This window comes from Arachis hypogaea, chromosome 10 (assembly GCF_003086295.3).
Source record: "Arachis hypogaea cultivar Tifrunner chromosome 10, arahy.Tifrunner.gnm2.J5K5, whole genome shotgun sequence".
Taxonomy (NCBI): Eukaryota; Viridiplantae; Streptophyta; class Magnoliopsida; order Fabales; family Fabaceae; genus Arachis; species Arachis hypogaea.
The window spans coordinates 101,762,845-101,776,411 of NC_092045.1; positions in this window are offsets into that span (position 1 = coordinate 101,762,845).

Consider the following 13,567-nt stretch of genomic DNA (forward strand, 5'->3'; position numbering starts at 1 on the left):
ATGATGTCGGCAAGAGGGGGAGACTGTACTCTTTTTTCCTTAGTCATGTTTTTTTCCCACTGGGTTTTTCTTGACAAGGTTTTTAATGAGGCAGTCCCCATCGCAAAGGATATTGTACTCTTTTTCCTTCACTAAAATTTTTTTCCCATTGGGTTTTCTTTAGTAAGGTTTTAACGAGGCAATAATTCTAAATGGTCATTCAAGGGGGAATGTTTTGATAAGGATTGTTGTGATAAGGATGAATGATGTGGATGACCATTTTTCATGAGACTTAGTTTACCAAGGGTGATTGTATTTAATATAATTTGAAAAAGTAAAGCCTTGCACATGTACAAATAGGGGCATAGGCTGAAGCTTTTACACACACAATCAATAAACTATTCTCGGCAAGAGGGAGAGATTGTACTCTTTTTTCCTTAGTCATGTTTTTTTCCACTGGATTTTTCTTGACAAGGTTTTTAATGAGGCAGTCCCCATCGCAAAGGATATTGTACTCTTTTTCCTTCACTAAATTTTTTTTCCCATTGGATTTTCTTTAGTAAGGTTTTAACGAGGCAATAATTCTAAATGGTCATCCAAGGGGGAGTGTTGTGATAAGGATTGTTGTGATAAGGATGAATGATGTGGATGACCATTTTCCATGAGACTTAGTTTACCAAGGGTGATTGTATTTAATATAATTTGAAAAAGTAAAGCCTTGCACATGTATAAATAGAGGCATAGGCTGAAGCTTTTACACACATAATCAATAAATTATTCTCTCTCTCCCTTACCTTGCAATCCTTCCCTCTTTACATTTCTTTATTTTATATTTGTTACCTCTTCGTTATTTATTTATTTTAGTTATTTTATAATAGGTTCTTATATTTATGAACTAATTTGAATTATTTTTACATACTCATCTTGTCAACATTAATAAAATATTGTAAAGAGTGTGTTAAGTTGTTACATAATGGCTCACGTTAGCAAAAGTTAATTATGTCAAGATGACGAAAAAATTAATGCAACTAAGTTATTATCTTTTGAAAATTATTTTAATTAATTTAATTATTTATATATAAAATGGAGATCAAAATATTTTTTGGAGACGAATTTAATTTATTATCTTTTTTTCTTCGAAGAAGTAAAAATACATTGTCTTATACCGTTTTCTATACATGAACATATTTATATGTTTTACCATGCATGATGCATCTCTGTAACTTTATTCTATTTTTGAAACACAACGCAGCTGCACCATACTATGTATATATTATAGTATGGGAAGGTTATCAGATGTACTGAGAATACCAGTGTTCTAGTTGTTTTAATCGTTGATTTGAATTATAAAAAATATATATAATATATATTAATTAAAATTAACGGTTAAAATAATTAGAACACCAATATTCCCGAGTATACCTGATAATTTTCCTATAGTATGACCAATGTTATGGGACCAACATAATTTATTATTTTTTATTAATAATTAGTTAATAATATTTAAAAATATTAATTAAAAAAATAATGTTAAATTATTGATTAAAAATATTAATTAATATAGAATTTTTTAGGTAAACTTTTACTAAAATGTTTTTAAGTGATTCTCTTTTAAAAGATATTTTAAAAAGTAAAAATAATTTTATATTTAAATATTATTATATTATTTTATAATAGATAGCATTTTAACATTAAAAATGTTGACTTAACAGTTTTAATACCAGTATATATGTATATATTTCTCTTCTCAACTTATTTTAAAAAAATATTTTTTTATAATTATAATATATAAAAATAATTATTAATGTATAATTATACTAATGGTCAATTCTTATAATAATTTTTAATTAAACATAATAAATGACAAATTAATATTGATATCAATAGTAAAAAATTAAACGTAAATTTATAATTCTAATTGTCACAATGCACGTGTGTATTAATTAATGGTAAATTAATATTAATATCAATAATTAATTCCATACTAATAAAAGTTGTTTATTTATAGTATTTTTTGTGTGATTTATGAGTTTAAATTTAATATCTAAAATATTTTATTTAATTTTTTAATTTGTTATTTTTTTTGACTATTTTATAGAATAAAAATATATTTTTAATTTTTTATCAAAGTTAATTTTTTAAAGTACAATGTTACATTTTTTATAATATTTTTTACGTAGCAATTCTATTATTATTCTTTTGATAATTTGATTATTGTTCTTATTTAAACTTATTCTTTTTATCTGAAGTTACAATACGATTATCTTTTGCTACAATTGTTTACAACGCACCACATTCATCAAATACCACATCCAACAGATTTGTTTTTGTTATTGGTTTGTCGTTAGAATCAACTATGAAGAATCATTCAATTTCAAATTATTCTAGATTTTATTTTTTTAAAAGAGGTGAACAAATTTTAGTTATAAAATACAATTTTCTTTTAAATTATTTCATATCATTTAATAAATAAGTATATTAATTATATCAAAAAATTAAACTAAAAATCTTAATTATTCAAATTAAATTATCAACTCTTCATTATTTTTTAATTAATAAAACTTAAATTTTAAATAAAAAATAGCCAATTATTTTAAAATTTATAAGTCTAAAATAATTTTAAACTCAAAATATCATCAATTTGACTTAAATATTTTTAGTGAAATAATTTTTGAATATAAAATTCTAAACTAATATAATAATAAATCATAAATAATTTATATTTTAATTTTCAATAAGTCGGGGTCTTACAATCAGAGCGTAGGCTCTTCTTCCAAAAGCTCTATTATTGTTAAGAAGTTGTGTGACAGATGTAGCGTAGAAAGTAAAAAGTAAAAGTGAGGATTAGAATTAGAATTTTTACTTTTTATACATGCTTTTACTTTAAATTTTAACTATTTTTATTTATGTTTAACAATTAAATTTTTTAAAATTTGAGAAATTAATTTTTAGTCAACATTTAAAATTTGATTAATAGTAAAATTATATATTAATTTTTTGAAAGAATATAAAATAATATCTACAATTTTTAAAAATTAATCATTTAATCTTTAATTTTTTATAAAAAATAATTAATACAAATGATATTTAAAAAAATAAATTTTTGAAACAAAATAAAATTATCTTGCAAAAAGTTATATAAACAAATTTTTTTCACACTTAAAGATTTTAAATTTTGAAATAATTATTTTAGTTAAAAAAATATTTGTATTTTGTGACAAACAAATAACTTGTTACAAATAATATTAAATTTTATGACAAATTAATATTTTGTAACAAAACAATTAGAATTTTTGAAATAAATAGATATTTTATTACAAAATATTTTGAACTTTTGTAATAATTTTATGTTTTTTAAAATATTGTAAAATTTTGCAACAAACTATCGGTTTGTTACAAAAATCATTATAATTTATAACCAAAAAATCAGGTTATTACAAAATATCAGAAACATTTTGTAATAAATGATATTGTTATTATAAAATATTTTATTCTATAACAATCACTATTTTTTGTATAATTTTTTATAACAATTTTAAATTTAACACATATTTTTTGTTGCAAATGTTCTATTTTTTTATAGTGTATGATGATATATTAATGAAGGATAAAGTTATCCACTATAAAATTTTAATTCATTCGATAAATATTCTAAACACTGGAATTCAATTCAATTTTATATTTTTACTAATTCAATTCAATTCTACACTATTAAAAGTTTTTAAATAGATTGTAAGTTTTTAGGCTAAAAAAATTTAAACTCTAGATAGTTAATTTAGAGAGAACAAAAACTAAAATGAAAATACAGTTTGTCTACATCTAGCCATCCAGGTTAACTCGTACGATCTATTTTGGTATATCAACTTTTTTTGCTTTACCAATTTTTTATTTTATTTTAGAGAAACTGGATAGAAAACCTTATAGATGAAATGAAATAGTCTCTCTAATATTAAATAAATGTTCATATTTAAGTAAATATAATAACTTATTTTGTGATTGATAATATTTATTAATTAATATGTACTATAAGAAAAACGCTGAATATTGTTAAATTTATTGGCGGAATAATAAAAATAATCTGCTGTAATATATTTATCGATGAATTTTCCGACGGAATTAATCCGACGATATAAATCTCGCCGGCAATCAACTACCGTCGAATTTTTTGATCCATTGATAAATAACAAAGGAAAAGTTCCGCCGGTAATTTGGACGTTCCACTATTTTCTTTCCCGCCTAATTATCGTTGGATGCTGCCCTTAGTAAATCAGACAGCAAATCCAATTTTGTTTTTAAAACACAATAGGTAGTCAAATTCTTTTTGTTTAATTATTTTTTGCATAATTAGTAGTCAAATTCTGAATAATAGAAACCAAATATGGTAAATTAATTATCAAGTGTACAAAAAAAAATAAAAGTAAAAAAATAAAATATATAATGAAACAGTCTAGAACAAAGCTCTAATCATTAAAGATTCTGATAGTCCTCATCGTTGTCATCATTTTCCTAATCCTATTGAGGCGGTAGACTATGCGGTGATGTCGATGCCGCTGTAGCAGTGCTGCTGTCATTAGACCGCATCTGATCTTGGTACACTGCTATATGTTGCTCTATTTGCTGAAGCCGTTCCAGCTCTCGTCTCCACTCCAACTTGAGAAAATACGTGTTTGAGAAGCGCACGAGGATCTCCTGATACTTCTCCTCAAACTACTACAACGGCTGAGTCTGTTAGTTAAGGCTCTGGGTGAGCTCCAGCACCCGCTCCCTCAAATCGACACCCTTCTTGGGTTCGACGGGCTGGCTAGTGGCAGAGGCGGATGAAGGTCTCAATGTGGAGGTGTGGAGGTTGTAGGCGAAGAACGATCTCAACCCATAGACGCGATTCTTGTATGGCTCAAATGCGGTCTTGTGTCAAATCGTATCAGGATCAACTTCCCTTGTAGCGAAGTTGTCGTCGTCTCCAGTCAGCCGATATTGCTGGGTTGCGGCCTCCAATCTGTGTAGGAATCTTGTGTAACACATGTTATAATTAGGACTGCAGTTAATTTAAAATTTTATACCCCATTATGTTCACTCGCATAATGATTCGCAGACCGCTGATAAGCAAATCTCTCCTTGTTCTCCTTCAAAGTGTGAGTGTACTTGAAGGTCTCCTTAGTCATCACATAACAACTAACTGACTTAGACTACGCAGGTTGAAACAACATGTTAAATCATGTAATAATGACATTATATTTTAAAGGTTATCCATGGCCTAGAAAGAATGAGGCTGAATCTATGACCTCTTTTAAACTTTGCCACTTTAACTTCAAACTTAATTATTCCAGTGTTGCTGTTGAATCTGTAATGTTAATTATACAGGAGACAATTTTGTTTTGTCTCTTAATAATTAAATAGGAACAAAGCAAATACGTTACTTTTGAGTGAACTGAGATGTTGTGACTTCTGCTAGATTGATTATGCAAGAGACAATTTTATTTTGTCTCTTACCGAATAAAATCAGAAACAACAAAGAGAAGAGAGAATGACACAGCTATATATTCTGGTTCAACCACCACGTGCAATGTGGCCTACATTCAGTCTCCACTCCAACTGTGGTAAAATTTTCACTATCTTTCACAAATATTACAATCATCAATCTTTCTAAAATTCTACCCAATTTTATTTGGAACAAACCAACATCCACCCATGCTTGATTTGTCTAGGTTCACTCCATAGACTTTCAACCATTAAGTTCTCACCCAACTTAGCAAGGAATCCCCTCAAGATCATGAATAAAAAATAGAAAATATACAAAAGAGTTTAACATAATTTTCTGACTTTTTGAATATTACTCTCGTTATTTTTTCTTTCAATGGATTTTACTGATGCCTCATTTCATGCCTTTTTCTATTGAAAAGAAACAAAGAAAGATAAACACTAAAGAACAAAAAATTTAATGTAAAACCATGAAGGAAAAGAAGGGATAGCTTGAAAGCTATGAAGATCCAAACTGTGTGCTCACTCTCCTTGCTTCAATTTCTGGCCGTTTGCCCTTTTTAAAGAAGAGTAAAGCTTCCAAAAATTGAGTTTGGATGAACATATTTGACTTGTTTTTCTTTCCCAAAATTCAGATCAGAGACGTAGAGGAGAGATAAGACAGCAGCAATGATTAGAGTTGGCATGCATCCTTACCTTGCTATTTCTCTTTCTTCCTTTTTTCTTTTGGCTTTAAGGATCTGAGCCATTCATCCATTCTTTGGCTCCAAGCTTTATTTTTTACCTTTGATTTGTAGCAGTGATTCACAACCTCCATTTTATTCATCTTACCCAAATGATGCATGCAGGAGGAAGGCAGCTTTGGCAAGCTACAATGGAAGTACAAAGATGGAAATATTGTTTGATTCAACATCTAATTTGATTTTCGCTTTTGTGCCCTAACTTTTAACTTTTCTTCTTCTTTTCTCTATGTTACTTGGATTTGGTAATCACATTTTTTCTTTTCATCGAACTTTAATCTAAGCTTTTTTTTGCTTGTTTTAAAAAACTTTCAACCTTGATTTAAGGTTAATCACATGGGTTGTAGTATTGGAGAGAGAATGAACAGTTCGATTGTTTAGTTATGGCTAGAATGTAACGATCTAATTTTTTAGTATGTTTAGATCATACCAGAAACTAAATTCTACCAACTTGTCTTCCTAATTATTATCTATTATTTACTATATGAGCCTAGTTCGTTGTTAAAGTATAGTTATTTTTCGAGGTATTTTTTTAAAACATTTGGATTCATAAACGGAATCATTCATAATCAATTCACAAATACTAATAGATAAAATAGTTATAAACAACCACACATATGTCATTAATTGAGTTCAGCTCGTCAAAACCATAATATGAAATTCCTAACTGAAGCAGCTCAAAAACTAGGTTCTTTGCGACTGTGTCATCGAGCTTATCTCAATAGAGATGTTGGCTTAATAATAACATAATAATGATATAGATTGAGGTGCTTGATGATGCAGCAGAGGTGCTTGGAGGTACTTCCTTCAATGAACTTCTGAAAAATTCCGCTTCATCAAAAACTAGGTCGTTACACAGAAGAGAGAGTGTGGCTTTCCTTCTTAGTTTGTGATCAGTAATAATTATCATGGCCACAAAAGAGTGAAATATTTGCTATTGGGCCTTATTTGTTGCAGTTTTAGCCAAACAAATTACTCACACAATTGGACTTTTGACTCAAGATTATAATGTTTAGTCATTATCAAATTATTTTTTTTGTTTGTTCAAACTCAACATATTTCGAAGACAAAATGAACTTCAATAACAAATAGAAACAAGTTATATACTAGCATGTCTTTTGTTTTTATGAAAGAGGTTGACCCACCAATATGATTCGACGACCTCGCCGATGCCTTGTTAGCTCTGTTCGTGAGACGGTGACGCTTAAACCCCCTCATTAGTCTCTCAATGGATATACAATTCCTTCTTAAGGTCTGGGTGGAGCCAAATAGTGAGGTGATTTTGTCACTCACGTACATCCTCCATCATCTGCTGCAGCCGGATAACCATCTGATGGTAAAAAATCTTCCTAATCATGACATCGTGAGTCTTATCCTATATAAATTTCTCCTGCACAAAGAACATTTAGCACTAATTAATCAAAATTAAATACATAATTAATCAAAATAAAGATATAAATTTAGTAAGGTTTGAATATGTAGAGTTTTTATCATCCACTTCTGAAATCATCGCTCTCTGGTGTCATTGGCAGAGATCTTTTTGTAACTTGGTCACGGGTGATCATACATCAGTTTGATAACATTAGTACACTCCTGTGTACATGAATTATTATCTGGCATAAACCTATCAATAGAAAACTTAAGATTAGTAGTTTACTAAAAATTATTTGAAATAATCTATAAACTTCAATTATATTTATATTTTTAGAAATTTTGGCAGAATTTCATCTACAACTAGAATGTGTCACAAACTCTATCCATCAACAATTCACTTAAACAATGTACAAACAAACCAATATGAATTATATGATTTAAGCAGCAACATCCATCAACAATTAAATCCACTTTTAGTATTCGAACCTATTTTAACAACCTAAATCTACTAAAATTAGAAAATTGAGTATAACTAAATTAAACTAACTAACTTAAATGAAAAACTTAAGATTAACAACTACATATGTTGAATAATCTTCTTAAAATAGTATGCATATAAAAGAATTCAAATTGTACTCACGCTGTCAAACCATCAAGCTAAATCATCATTTATACGATGGGAGGTGGTGGATGGGCATCTGGCTGGAATCCATGAGAGGATTCCGACACTGTGGTGTCTGTTACTGGAGGTGTCATTGTCAAAATAGTGAGCGGCTGAGTGGAATGAGGTGGTGGAGGAGTCCACTTTGGTGAAGTTGCCGAACGACTTCCTAGTTGTGGGGGTGGCGCAACAGAAGAAGTCACATAGTTAGGGTTAAGGACCATGATGAACGGCTAATCTTTTGTGCACCAATTGCCTGTGATGACATAGGGGCAATCGTAGCAATGGTGGACAACTGAAAAGTCCTAGGGATGCCAGTAGAAACCCTTATCCTCCCTATACCACGAGACCAGTTCGTGAAACCTCTACCTATTGTCATGTCTGCAAAAAGCATACCAATTGACACAAGTCCTCCCATATTAATATTATTTGAAACATTTTTTGACATAACCTCCCCTAAAAAAGTGCTAACCTTCACGATGATAAACTGCACAACAATCAAAACAAACTCTAAGGAGAACCAGTCATAAATTAAAACTAAAAAACAACCACAACGCATCAAAAATAATTTAACAAACAATAATAAAACATGAAACTTTACAAAATTAGAACCCTTAAATCTAAACCTAACTAATCCATTAGAGAATCTATTCTCAAACTTTAGAACTATTAAAGCATGCATATAATCAAGCATTGAGAATTCACTAAAGATTTTAATTTAGAATATTTCTATTTTCAATCTTTAGTTACTTAACCTAACTAACTCTATTCTTAGATTGATGAGATTAAATATTATCTCAACTTAAAACTTTGATTCTAACTAAAATATTAAACCAAAGGCCTACATCACTCTAAAACTTATTACTTCACATACTTTCATAAATTCAAATAAAAAAATTTAAATCTAGTTTGTATAAATTACTAGGCCTTATTCAAGCTAAGGTTGAAAATATGTAGCTGTCTCTAAATTTAAGTTCTATTAGGACTTATATGATTTACTTTGTTAATTAATTTGTTGAATACCTAAGTAATTAGGTATTTTAATGTGTTCATTATCAAATTAATTTTTATAAGTTGCCTAACTAATCTTAAATTATCATATTAGCTCTTATTATTACTAGTACTTACTAAACATAGAATTCAAATAACACAACAAAATCAATTTAGAATCTATTATCAACTTCCAACACCATCCAATATTGGAAGTTGAGACGAAGAAGGAGGAGAGCCAGATGACGAGAGGGACCGTCAGAGGAGGCTGCCAGAGAGAATGGTGAGGGAGAGATGAGAAGGTTAGAGAGAGAGCGGCAAGCAAGTGGGTGAGTAGAGAGAAAGAGAGTGATTTAAAATGAGGGGGAAGAGAGTTTGCGGATCGAATTTAGGGCATGATTATCATTGGATTTACCCGAGGATTTATTTGATAGTAAAGCTTAGCGGGTCTCCAAAACGCAATGTTTCACTAATCAATCTTACCATCGGATTCAACTGTAACACCCTACCACACATAGTCTTATGTTTAAGTCATAAAGCTGAGGTGGCAAGGTATTACGACAAGTAAAAGTAAAAGTGTATATATATATATATATATATATATATATATATATATATATATATATATATATATATATATATATATATATATATATATATAAGAGTTGAAAGGAATTTATACCGAGGAGCCTGTGAATAAAAGTTTAAAACAAAAATTGTAACGCTCACATAAACGAAAAACTTACGTCTAAAGAAAACTAAGTTTCATAAGTATAATAAACAGAAACTAGGAATAGAAGGTCAAACATACAAAATAACAAGCTCCTAACTCAGTCTGTGAAGTTAAGGCTGGCCGGAGAATATTTGCATACATAATACACAACCTTAAGCCCAAAGGAACATGTTTAAAAAGCACTAGTCCTCCATAAAACCTATAGGAGGTACAATAGCAAAATAGTAATATACACATGAGGAGAGTCTAATACATATAAATATATCAAAAGTAGGGCTCCAAAATATTTCACTTCGCCGCAGAAATCTAGACGCTTAGCGAGGTGCCTCTCGACCTACATCTGAAAACAACAACATTGTATGGGATGAGAATCGGAGATTCTCAGCATGGTAAAGGTGCCACGCATATAAGATATAAGGTCCTGGAAATGCCAGAGACAATCGTAGAACTCCGACACTCAGATATAAAACTTAAGAAACTAAAAATAGAAACCATAAATCAAGGTGGTCATTCTAGGGATTTCTAAATTAACCAAGTCTTAATCCTAACTAAGTCCCTAACTTCTCTGCCTTTCTTCCGTTTCTCCATCTCTGATAATTCGTATAGACAAACAAACAGACAAGGCAAGTACAGGTAGAAAACAAGTAATTCAAGTAGCAATTACAACAGTTAGCAGAATATAATCAATTAGGCATTCCCAATTAATGCATAGCAAACAAAACAAATAATGTGCACATGATGTATGCCTGTCCTATAGCTGTTGATATCAACTGTCGGTTATGTAGCCAGCCCGACATGTCCTCAAGCTCAACACTAACCATGGAGAGAATTTCCAAGCTGACATGGGGGAGACAACACCCCAATCTCAAAAATATTCATGGAAAAAGTCCCAAGCTGACATGGGGAGAAGACACAACACCCCAAACTCAAAGATTAACCATGGGAAGAAACCCACACTGACATGGGGAGACGACACCCCAAGCTGACATGGGGGAGATAACACCCCAAGCTCAATATTATCCACGGGTAAAATCCCTAGCCGACATGGGGAAAACAGTACCCCAAGCTCAAAAATACTCAGCCTTTAACTCACATATGCATCTCCGGCATACTCGCAATACTACCGCACTTCCTCAATAAATCCTAGCCACTTAATCATTTATCATATGTTTTATTATTCTCAATTAATTAACTTCATCAATTCTCTCATACGTCATTCTCAATTACATATTCCTCTCTTAATTACCTCATACACCACTTTCATCATATTTATCATATCAAGTACCTTCTTCTCCAACCACTAATTATCTTGTCAAAATCTTTCTTCAATCCTAAGTTGCCACCATTTCCTAACTTCTTTTTATTACTAGGCTTACTACCATGATCTAGAGTTAAAAGAATGAAAATAGAGGGTTGGAGGATCAAAATTGGGTTTAAAATACAAAATATGCATTTGTTAAAACACAAGGGTATGTGTACGTATATGTGCAATTTTGCCCAGGTCACGTGTACGCGTGGGCCACGCGTACGCGTGAGCGTCCACGTTGGCCCATTTCGCGTACGCATTGCCTTTTTCACGTACGTATATGGGCCAACCCGAGGCACATGTATGCGTATGGGAAGGAATGGATACGCATACAATGCAGTTTGGCCAGAAATGGCTAAGTCTGTAGTATTTCAGCTTCGCCCTCCGAACTTCTGACGCGCATAATTTTTTTGTTTTAAAATATTTTTTATCCGTTCTTCTAACGGTGTAAACTTCACAGGCCCAATTTTCATATAAAATAAGTTTCAAATAATTTGGGGGTTCGGAAGCCAAATTATGGCTCACCGAAATTTGACTAAAAACCAATTTTTACACAAAGCTCAAAATCTCTAATTTTCTTAAAATTCCAACTCAAACCTAATACGCTATGCACCAAAATCATCAACACAACATATCCTTGCCAGCACCATAACAACCTTCACAACCTACCATTCTTTACTCTTAACAATCCCAAAGATATCATCAAGAATAGCATTCACCAATCCAATACACACACACACCATCATGAAAAATAGTAATCGACATCAAAGGTGCTAGTCATTAAACATACTCATACATTCTAGCATATTCTATGGTCATCTAGCTTAAATTTTCACGGAACATTATATATTAAATACGAGAAACCTAAACTATACCTTGACCGATTTCCACGTATTTTCCGAGACAACCCCACAAGGCAAGCTCACAAGCTTTCGACACCACAATTTCGCATCCAAGACCTAAGCCAAGCTTCCAATTAACACAATTATGCTCCAATTCTTATACTTACATCACCTATTTTACATCACCACATTTATATACAAATTTCCAATATCCAAACACATATAAACGAAAAATTGACTAGGGTTGATGAACCTTACCTTGTATGTGCCTTAATTAAGCCAAAACCTACCAATTCCTCAAGTCAATTTGATCCTAGAACATCAAATTAACTAAAATCTCGACACCCCAAAATTCTAACATTTTCAAACTAAAGAAGAGGAAATAGGAGCTGAGAATATGATTTTCTCACCTTGCAAGGTACCGGGCATTGTAGAGCTCATCACTGCAAATACGTGACCGTAAACGATGCGGTGATCGGAGCTCTGGATCAAAAATTATTAAGAATTAAAATTACACCAAGGATTAGGTTTTCATGGAAGTTTTCTTTCCCCTTGGCCAAATGATTCAGAATGTTCTGCTGAAGGAAGGAGGAAAGAAGGTTGCCTTTAAGTGTGTTTGGCTGAATTGGGTTGGGCCTTGGGCCCAATACAGATTCTGTTCGCCTGATTCCGCCTAATTTTAGGCCAAATTCTTTAAAATTAGTATCAAAATTTTTATTTTAATTTTTTCTATCATATTAAACCATAAAAATCACATTTCTAATTTTCTTTATTAATAATTAATTTATTAATTAATTATTTATTAATTGTTTAGGATTTTACATCAACCGTCTGTAAATCTGATGGTAATACTCGCGCTAACTAATCTTTTTTCCTCTCAAATATTATCAGTGAATTTATCGTCAGAAAATACAATTCAAAAGTAATTTTTTTTCTTGACGAATTTATTGTTAGATTTGCTGATAAATCTGTTGATAAATTCAATGTTAATAATCAATGCTAAATTCGACGGTAAATTTAATAGTATTTATTGTTTTTCTTGTAGTAATATAAAGTTGAGATGTTACTGAATGAGTAGAATGGAACATCTTTAATATTTTTAATATAAGTGAGTAAATATAATTCAATAAATCTAATAACAAAAAAGAAAGTTAAAAGAAAAAAATTTATAAAAATAGCTGACACTACTTTGTTGTTTTTTTTAAGTTACATTAAATTCTAATATTTTATCTGAATCTATTTGATTTGGTGAATGCAAAGGATGGTGGCTGCTAAATGAGGCGAGACGATTTGCTTCTTATCATCATTTATAATGCAAATATTTTATTTAGGTCGCGTTTCTATATTATTTTATTTTATTTTTATATTATTTCAAATTTCTATCTTATTAATAAGGATGTCGTTGTTTTTTTAATTATATATATATATATATAAAAGTTAATTATTAAATTAATTATTTATATA